General features: G+C 40.1%; 1 non-coding gene across 1 annotated transcript; it reads right to left on the bottom strand.

Annotated features, from left to right (window-relative positions):
* Positions 1-6667: 6667 nt before the first annotated feature.
* Positions 6668-6774, bottom strand: LOC145641102 (small nucleolar RNA R71). The gene has a single exon (XR_014115169.1). It is a non-coding gene; the product is annotated as a small nucleolar RNA R71 (small nucleolar RNA).
* Between the last annotated feature and the right edge of the window lie 1784 nt (positions 6775-8558).

Consider the following 8558-nt stretch of genomic DNA (forward strand, 5'->3'; position numbering starts at 1 on the left):
TTGGGAGAGAAGGGCAAAGGGCGGCACATGACCGTCTGATTTCTGGTAGTTGAGAGCTGATCGCCTATAACCTCATTATGGGTTGACCCACTCTGAACGAGTGTAAGGCCATAATCATACCATCTCTCATGCTGCTCAAGTATGAAATGGATGATGGCTCTGTTGGTTCTTGAAAGGGGATCAAAAGACGGCTAGAGAATACTATCTCTTAGACATTAAACCCGCGGCCGCAGTAGTCGGACAGGGGAAGTAGCCAATAGACCTTGATGATATCAAGGATACTAATCCAGTCCCACTAGCCGCAAAGAAAAGAAAAACTGATCAACTGGTGGTGGTTAAAAAAGAAAAGAAATAGCAATCACTGACCAAGAATGGTCAGACAACCTTCGTTCCTAGCCGACAGGGGAACACATTGATTTTTCTATAGATGATAGCCGTCCAGAGCGAAGTGTTAATGTGAGGATGATTGCTTTTGCAAAGTTGGGTACACACTTGCACCATCTGCTTAAAGAATTCAAGGACATTTTTGCCTTTGAAGTAGAAGAGATGCCAGGCATCAGCCCGTATCCTACTGTCCACAAACTCACCATGGTTCTAAAAATCCGAAAAAAGAAAAGAAATCATGGCGAAGAAAAAAGTCAGGCGGAAACTCTCGAGGTTAAAAAGCTCTTAGACGTTGGGTTCATTCAGTCATGTAGCTTCCTTGATTGGGTTGCAAATGTTGTGCTTATGAATAAGACGAATGGTACCTGGCATATGTGTGTTGATTACACTGACTTAAACAGATCATGTCCGAAGGATAGTTATTCGCTTCCAAAGATCGACAGTCTGGTCGACTCTACAGCTGGACATGCCCTGATGAGTTTCATGGACGCCTACTCAGGCTTTCATCAGATTCCCTTGTGGAAAAAGGATCAAGAAAAGACGGCATTCGTCACTGATCAGTGGTTGTTTTGTTATACTGTGATGTCGTTTGGCTTGAAGAATGCACCTGCTATTTTCCAACGAATGATTAATACAATTTTCATTAATCAGATTGGGAGGAATGTAGAGGCGTACATAGATGACATGATAGTCAAATCCAAGCATCAGGCGGATCACCTTGCTGACCTCCGAGAAACATTCACCACACTTAAGCGGCACAAGGTCATGCTCAATCCCAAGAAGTATGTCTTTGGTGCTGAGTCTGGGAAGTTTCTCGGATTCTCGATCGATCAGAAGAGGATAGAAGCCAACCCTGAAAAAATACAGGCGGCCATTGACATGAAGTCACCCCGCACTGTCATTGAAGTTCGTAAACTAACAGGTTGCCTGGCGGCCTTGGGGAGATTTCTCAGCCGGTCAGGTGATAAGTGCCTTTACTTCTTCTAAGCAATCAGGAAGAAATTAATTTTTGAATGGGGGGATAACGCTAAGGCGGCCTTCCAAAAGTTAAAGCAACATTTGCACTCTTTGCAAAGGCTAGTCAATCTTTTGCCTAAAGAGACGCTTAACATGTACTTGACTGTCTCAAATCATGCCCTCATTGCTATTCTCCTTGCTGAAAGAGATGACACTAAGCTCCTAGTCTATTTCATTAGCCATGTTCTAAAAAATGCAGAGCTTTGAAAAACTGCCTCGAAAGAAAGGGTTTTGCTCTCTGAAAAAAGGGTTTTGCTGCCGCGCTTCTTTGTGGCTCTTCTACCATTATCTTGTTCTCAGGGGAGATGGCAGAGGAGATTATTGCTAAATGTTCGAATTTGCGTATTGATGATAATGATGCTAGTGTTGTGGATTTAGGGGGTGTGATTTCGACTGACCATCCAAATAACCTTAATCTTCCCTTAATTGGGAAGGTCTTGACCGATCGTCCCTATAATGTGGAAGCATTTAGGGTCACAATGAAGAAATCCTGGGCTCCTGCGTACAATCTAGTTATTAGGGTTCTTGGACCAAATTTGTATGGGTTTCAATTTTTCCATTGGCGTGACACGGAGAAGGTGTTAAAAGGACGTCCATGGTGCTTTAACAATATGCTTGTAATTTTGAAGGAGATACAAGGTGATGAACAACCGGAGAAAATTCCCCTTAATCTTTCCCCTTTCTGGATTAGATTGAAGAACCTTCCGTTTAACTGTCGTTCGAACGAGGATGTGAAGGCAATGGTTACAAATTTGGGTGATCCGATTGAGATTAAGGATGATTTATTAGGGTTGGAGCATTCTAGGCGTGTGAAGGTTATGCTTGATGTGACTAAACCCCTTAGGAGATCGCAACGTATCCTTGATAAGGGGGGGGGGGGGGGGAAGGAGGTGCGAATTGAGTTTGCATACGAGCGATTGCCATTTTTCTTCTTTGCTTGTGGTAGAATGGGGCATGCCGAAAAGGAATGCAGTGTGGTCTCTGAGGAGAGCCGTGAGCAAAGATTGGGGTGGGAGAGATGGCTGCGTGCTTCCCCTCAAAAAGGAAGAATTAGGGACATGGAAGAGCTTGGTGAAATTGTGGCTGCTAAGAAGACCTTATTTGTTACTAAGAATGTTGATGATGACATACATGAGATTGAAAAAGGGTCTATTGATGATGAGAAGGACAAAAGTATTGAAGTAACTACTTCTAATGCTTTAGTGTGCACGGATGAGGTAAGTCAGGAGCCTTTATTTATACATAATTCTAAGTCTGGTGATAGTGGGAAGTAGGGAACATTGTTCCATTTACTTTCACGGGGGAGTCAAGAAGTGTTGGGGGTGGGGTTGAAAAGAATAAAAAATGGAAGAAATTGCCAAGGTCTGTAGGTGGGTATGATAGTGTGATGACTGAAGTAAGTAGTTTTGTGGAGTTGGGGAAACGTGCTAGGGAGGGGGGAAAAGAACAGATGGGAGTAGAAAAATCTCAAAAAATCTTGAGTGATGACACTAGTATTTCTGGATGGCGGAAGGCGGAGGTTGCTAATGAGAAACCCCGCCAAGCTCAATGAGTATATTAAGCCTTAACTGTAGAGGGTTGGGCAACCCCTCTGCAGTTAGTGGACTCCGAGACCTTGTTCAGAGAGAGGCCCCGTCTGTGATTTTTCTATCAGAGACGAAATTGATCTCAGCTGAGTTTAAGATGATTCGACGAAGGATTGGTGATTTTGAGGGACTAGCAGTGGACTCGATGGGGAGGTCGGGTGGTTTTGCGCTTCTGTGGCGTAAGGGTATTAATGTTACTCTTAGGTCAATGTCGGTCCATCATATTGATGTCGAGGTGAGGATGGTCTGGGGGATATGGTTTAGAGGCTTACGGGTTTCTACGGTTGGCCGGAAGTTCATAACCGTGTTTTATCTTAGAGGTTGATTGAGGATCTTGCCGCTCAATCTCAATTGCCATGGATTTGGTTGGGGGACTTTAATAACATCTTGTTTGCGTCAGAGAAGTTGGCGAAAAATGATAGGGCGGAGTGACAAATGGAAAATTTTAGAAGGGCGTTGATAAGTGCCTTTTATGTCACTTTTAGGGTGTTTATTACGTCGCTTTCCGGCTTATTTTCCAATAATTTAGCCCATTTTGTCATTTATTTCTTTTATTTGCTTATTCTCGTCTTTTATCTTTATTTTGAGTATTTTAGTAGTTTTTAATAGTTTTTAGTTTATTTTCGTATTTTTAGTTAATAATTCCTAGTTTCTCTTATTTTCTTTTATTTTCATATTTGTTTTCTTTATTTTATTTAATTTCTTTTGATTTTATTTTTAAGTTATTCTATTTTATTTTATCTTTATCTTATTTTATTTTATCTCGTGGTAATACCCACGTGTTTTTGGTTGTAGATGTTCCGGGTTTCAAAGTCATATTTGTGTTCGGAGGTCGGAGGTTCGAGTCAAAGGTTTCAATCCAAGAAGCTTCCAAGCATCGTAGTTGCTGCCCCTTAACCTTCACCCCACAGACACTTATCCTCCACCACACCAGTCACGCACTCATCTCCCCTGCTCCCTGCTTTCCTCAACACCACCAACTGCAACAACAACAAACGCATCCACCACACAAATAATTTACAGCCAGCCGCAGCAACCCTAACCACCAGCCAACTCCCAATTTGAGTCTCTACAATTCACCAATTAAACCACAAATTCACCACATAACCATCACAAACCACCAGCCGCGCCACCGTTCTCAATCACCAAAAACAACAACCGCAGCCAACTCCCCTGCTCCAACTCTCGTTCTCACGCAACCCCCACACCCAGAACCACCGTCAGCCACTAATTAAAGCCGTTCCCAGAAGCAACGCTGCCCACGCAAACCAAACCCCAACATCTCCAACCATTAATTACAACCTACCCAACAACCACAAATCGCCAGCAGCGGCCTCCAATAAGAGCAGCCCGCAACACCTGCTGCGCCTCCCATTTTGCCACCAATCCCAGCCAATTCGCAACTCTCAAGCCACCGAACTCAACCGCAACAAACACGCAAATAGCCCACTTCCCCTGCATCACCTCGCAATTATTCACCTCAAATTAACCGCCGTCACTCACTCACCAACAACCTCTAACAGAGCAGACAATTCGCGGCCGCACAGTTCTGTCATAATGTTCACAAATGGAGTCCAAATTCAGATTCGAGGCAGTAGCATTTGCGCGACCTCTGCGCGACGTCTTCGCCGGCGCGCAAATGTGGGTTTAATCACGAGCTTCTCACGTGATTTTAATGAAAATCGGATGCCCACGATTTGATGCTCTATTATAGTTGATGATGATGAACAGTGGGGATTTGATGGCAATGTTTGATGATGGAGTTTGATAGTGAGTGAAGTATGGGATTATTCCCATAGAAGCAAAAAAATCGAAGAAGAAGGGGAATGGAGGGTCTGATGGTTTAATTTGGGGAATTGGTGGGTTTGCTTTCATTTTTGAATTTCTTTCTTTTCTTTTATTTTCTTTCCTTATTCTTTTTATTTTCCTTTTCTTTTTTTTATTTCTTTTCTCTTTTATTTTCTTTTGTTTCCTCCTTAATTTCTGATTTCTTTAATTTGTTTTTTTTTTTTTTTTTTTTTTTTTTTTTTTTTTTTTTAAGTTTTATTAGCTTTGTATAAATACCCATCTTTGGGTAATTAGAAAGGAGGGAATTTTAGGATGCTATTTTTCTTAATTAGTTTAGGAGAGCTTATCTTTCTTAGGGTAGATTAGATAATTTTTAGAGAGAGAAAGTAGATTATTGCTCAATTTTCTTCCAAGTATTCAACTTTGCTCAAGTTTAATCTTCAATCAAGCAAGACTTCAAGTTTTCATCTTTCATTAATCATTTCTGTAGTAATCTCTTCTCCTTTCCTTTAGTATTGTTTATTTGTTTTATTGTTACTTATTCTTGTCAATCTTTTTAGTTTATCTAGTTGTTATTGATTTCATTGATTTTAATCATGTTTTGTTTTGAGTTTCTTGAGTTTATTTCTAGTTTTGAAATTGTGTTTAATCTCCCTTCTCTAGGATAAACTTTTGGCTAGGGGAATGGGGTGGAAGATATGAGTTGATATTGGATGAATGATGATGGTTGGATTGATCTTATGCCATAAATTGATGAAAGACATGATTTTTAATAGCTTGAAATTATTGTTGCATTCTATTTGATGTTTTCTAGTTTAAATGCATGAAAGTGATTTGAACTAGATTAAGATCGTCTCTATTTTAATGATTGCATGAGAATGAGTTATTTAAGTGGAGTTTTTATGGATTGTGCTTCTTTATTCTCTTGATTAGATTGTAACTAATAGGTTGCATGAAAATGATCCTTATTAGTGTAGACCTCTCTCATTGATTTTCCTAGACTATTGCATGAGAATGAATTGTTTAGGTAGAATCTTGTGTTCTTTGGCATGTGTTTCATGATAATCACCATTATTTCCATCATATTGGACACCCCCGTATCCCTAGCGTCATTTTCCCTTGATTTTAATCTTCATTTTCGTGCTTATTTGTAGTTTTAGTGTTCTTACTCAATAAAACCAACAAAAACAATCCCCTTTTTCACTCTTGCATTAGTGATTATTGATGTTGAATTAGTGTGCTTCCCTAATGGTTCGACCCTTTACTTGCCACTAACTAGTTTAGTGTAGGTCTAGGTATTATAAATGATTAATTTGATTAGGGTAATAGCTTAACGACCTATCTAACCCTTGATCAAATTTTGGCGCCGTTACGGGGAAGTGGCTTGTTTAACATTTATTTTTGCTATTGTTAGAGTCATTTTATTTGCTTTCCTTTCTTTTACTTTGTTTTTTTAATCCTACTTGTCATTGCTAATCGTGTGCTTAGCTTTGTTGTATTCAAAGAGAGATATGGCAAGACAAGAGGATGACCTTCTCTTTAGGGAGTTTGGAAACCCGAAAATTTATGAGCTCACGATTGGTATACTTCTCCTGACCCCCGAGACTAATTTCACAATCCATTCGCAATATGCTAGGATGGTGCAAATTGAGCAATTGTCCGGAGGCGTAAGTGAAGACCCCATTGAGCATTTGGACCGATTCCTGGAGTTGTGTGCAATGATGCAAACAAATGAAGTGAGCCAAGATTACATTCGTATGCATCTCTTTCGGCAATCTCTTACCGGAAGATCAAAGAAATGGCTCAAGATTTTGAAGCCCAACTCTCTCACCACATAAAAGGAAGTTGCAAAGGCCTTTCTCAAGAGGTTCATTTCCGATGAGCAAACCGCAAAAAAGAGGAGGAAGATAGCTTCCTTTGAGCAAGAACCGGATGAAACTCTTGGGGAAGCATAAGAAAGGTTTAAGGATTTGATTAGAGCATGTCCTCATCATGAATTCAACCGTAATTTTCTCATGAGATTCTTCTATGATGGCTTGGAGCCAATATCAAGGACCAATCTAGATGCGGGTGCCGGTGGCCAATTGATTAAGATCCCTCAAAGCCATGTTGAAGCTACAATTGAAGAAGTGGCTACTAGATATTCTTGGGGAGGCTAAAGAAGGTCCCAAGGGAAGCAAGGAGATCTTTATGAGTTGGAGAAATTCGGTCAACTTAAGCACATAGTTGAGCTCTTGAATGAAGGTCTTTTCAAGTTGAACTCAAGTGTTGGTTTGTGCTCAAAACATTCACAAATCTTTGATTTCTCATGTGCTCGTTGTGGTAGGACAGATCATGATGCATCATGTTGTAGAGAGTTCAATATCAAGCAGGGTGAAGTTTTGACTTTGAGGGAAAAAGAGTTTGTAACCCAAGCTCAATCCCAACAACTTCAACAACCTCCAAGGCAAGAAAACTCCTACCCCCAATATGGACCTTTCTTCAATCCACCAACCTAAAACTTTTCCTACATTTCCAACCAAGTAGAGAACTGTTAAGATCAAAATCATGACCTATGTCCTCAAGCGTATGAAGAAAAATCCCCACCCGACCACACACAAACCCAAATTCTTCAACAACGTCAAATTATCACTCAACAATTCCAAGAAATCAAATCTTACAATAAATTTGTTGATTCCCATCTAGCCAAAACTTCTTCTCTCCATTTAACAACAAAACTCCCCTTACAATCATCTACTAACCCTTCACATACTTATCAACCCAAAACTCTCAAGGAGGACAAAATGAGGAGCCATTTGATTTTATTGAACCAAACAAGTTTGAACCCCTTTCCTTGTAGGCTAGTTGAGAATGTTGTTTTGAAGAGCCCTACGGCGGTGAGCGTATGTAGAGTTGATGTGGTCGATGATGTGATGGCTAATGAGAGCTTACCTCCACGTGATGATAAGGTGACAATGAGGTATGATGACTTCCTTGAAGTTCCCGCTTGGTTTGAAGGCTCTCTTAAGGAAGGTGTGGTTTACCTTCCTAATATTGAGGATTCCAAGCTCGATCCCCCTTTTAGAAGGAAAAGAAAGAAGAGTGAAAAAAGAAGAAGAATCAACAAGAAGAAGAGAAAGAGAAAAGATGAGCCACCATTGGCTCTTGATTCATTCCCTCCTTTTCCTTGTGGTGAATCTATGATTCAATACTCAAGTTTATGAGGGTGATGTTCTTTAATCCACCTTGAATGAGGTGAAGGGTCAAGCTAGAGACCATAAACAAGCGCTTCCCAGGTGGCAACCCGGAGGATTTCTAACCCTTTTTATCCCCCTCCTTTCTTTTTCTTTTTGTTTTATTTCTTTGTTTTCTTTTAATGTTTTCTTTTGTGTCTTGTCTTGCCTTGTAGGTTGCTTTTTGGAAGTTTAGAGCGGAATGACATTTGGTGAACTCTATTTTATGCTCCCTAGTTCTTATAAGCCAACCTCCCGGTGATACCTTTCTTATTTTTACTCTTTTACTTTTTCTTTGAGTGCTTAGTTTAGGACTATTTTAGGAAGAAGTTGAATGGTTCGAGGTTGTTTGCATTGGTTCTATGGAACCTGGGATCATTGATGTTGTTATCGAACGATCAATTGTTTGACGATTGGGACTTATTTGGATTATATGCCTCGTTTGTGAACCTTTTTGATTTCTTTCTCTTTCTTTTGTTTTGTTTTGTTTTTTTTTTGTTTTGTGGAAAACATGACTATGACAAGATTAAATGAATTTGTTTCGGAATTCGCTCATGCATTTGGAATTGAT

The sequence above is a fragment of the Chenopodium album genome, chromosome 7 (genome assembly GCF_948465745.1).
Source record: "Chenopodium album chromosome 7, dcCheAlbu1.1, whole genome shotgun sequence".
Taxonomy (NCBI): domain Eukaryota; kingdom Viridiplantae; phylum Streptophyta; class Magnoliopsida; order Caryophyllales; family Amaranthaceae; genus Chenopodium; species Chenopodium album.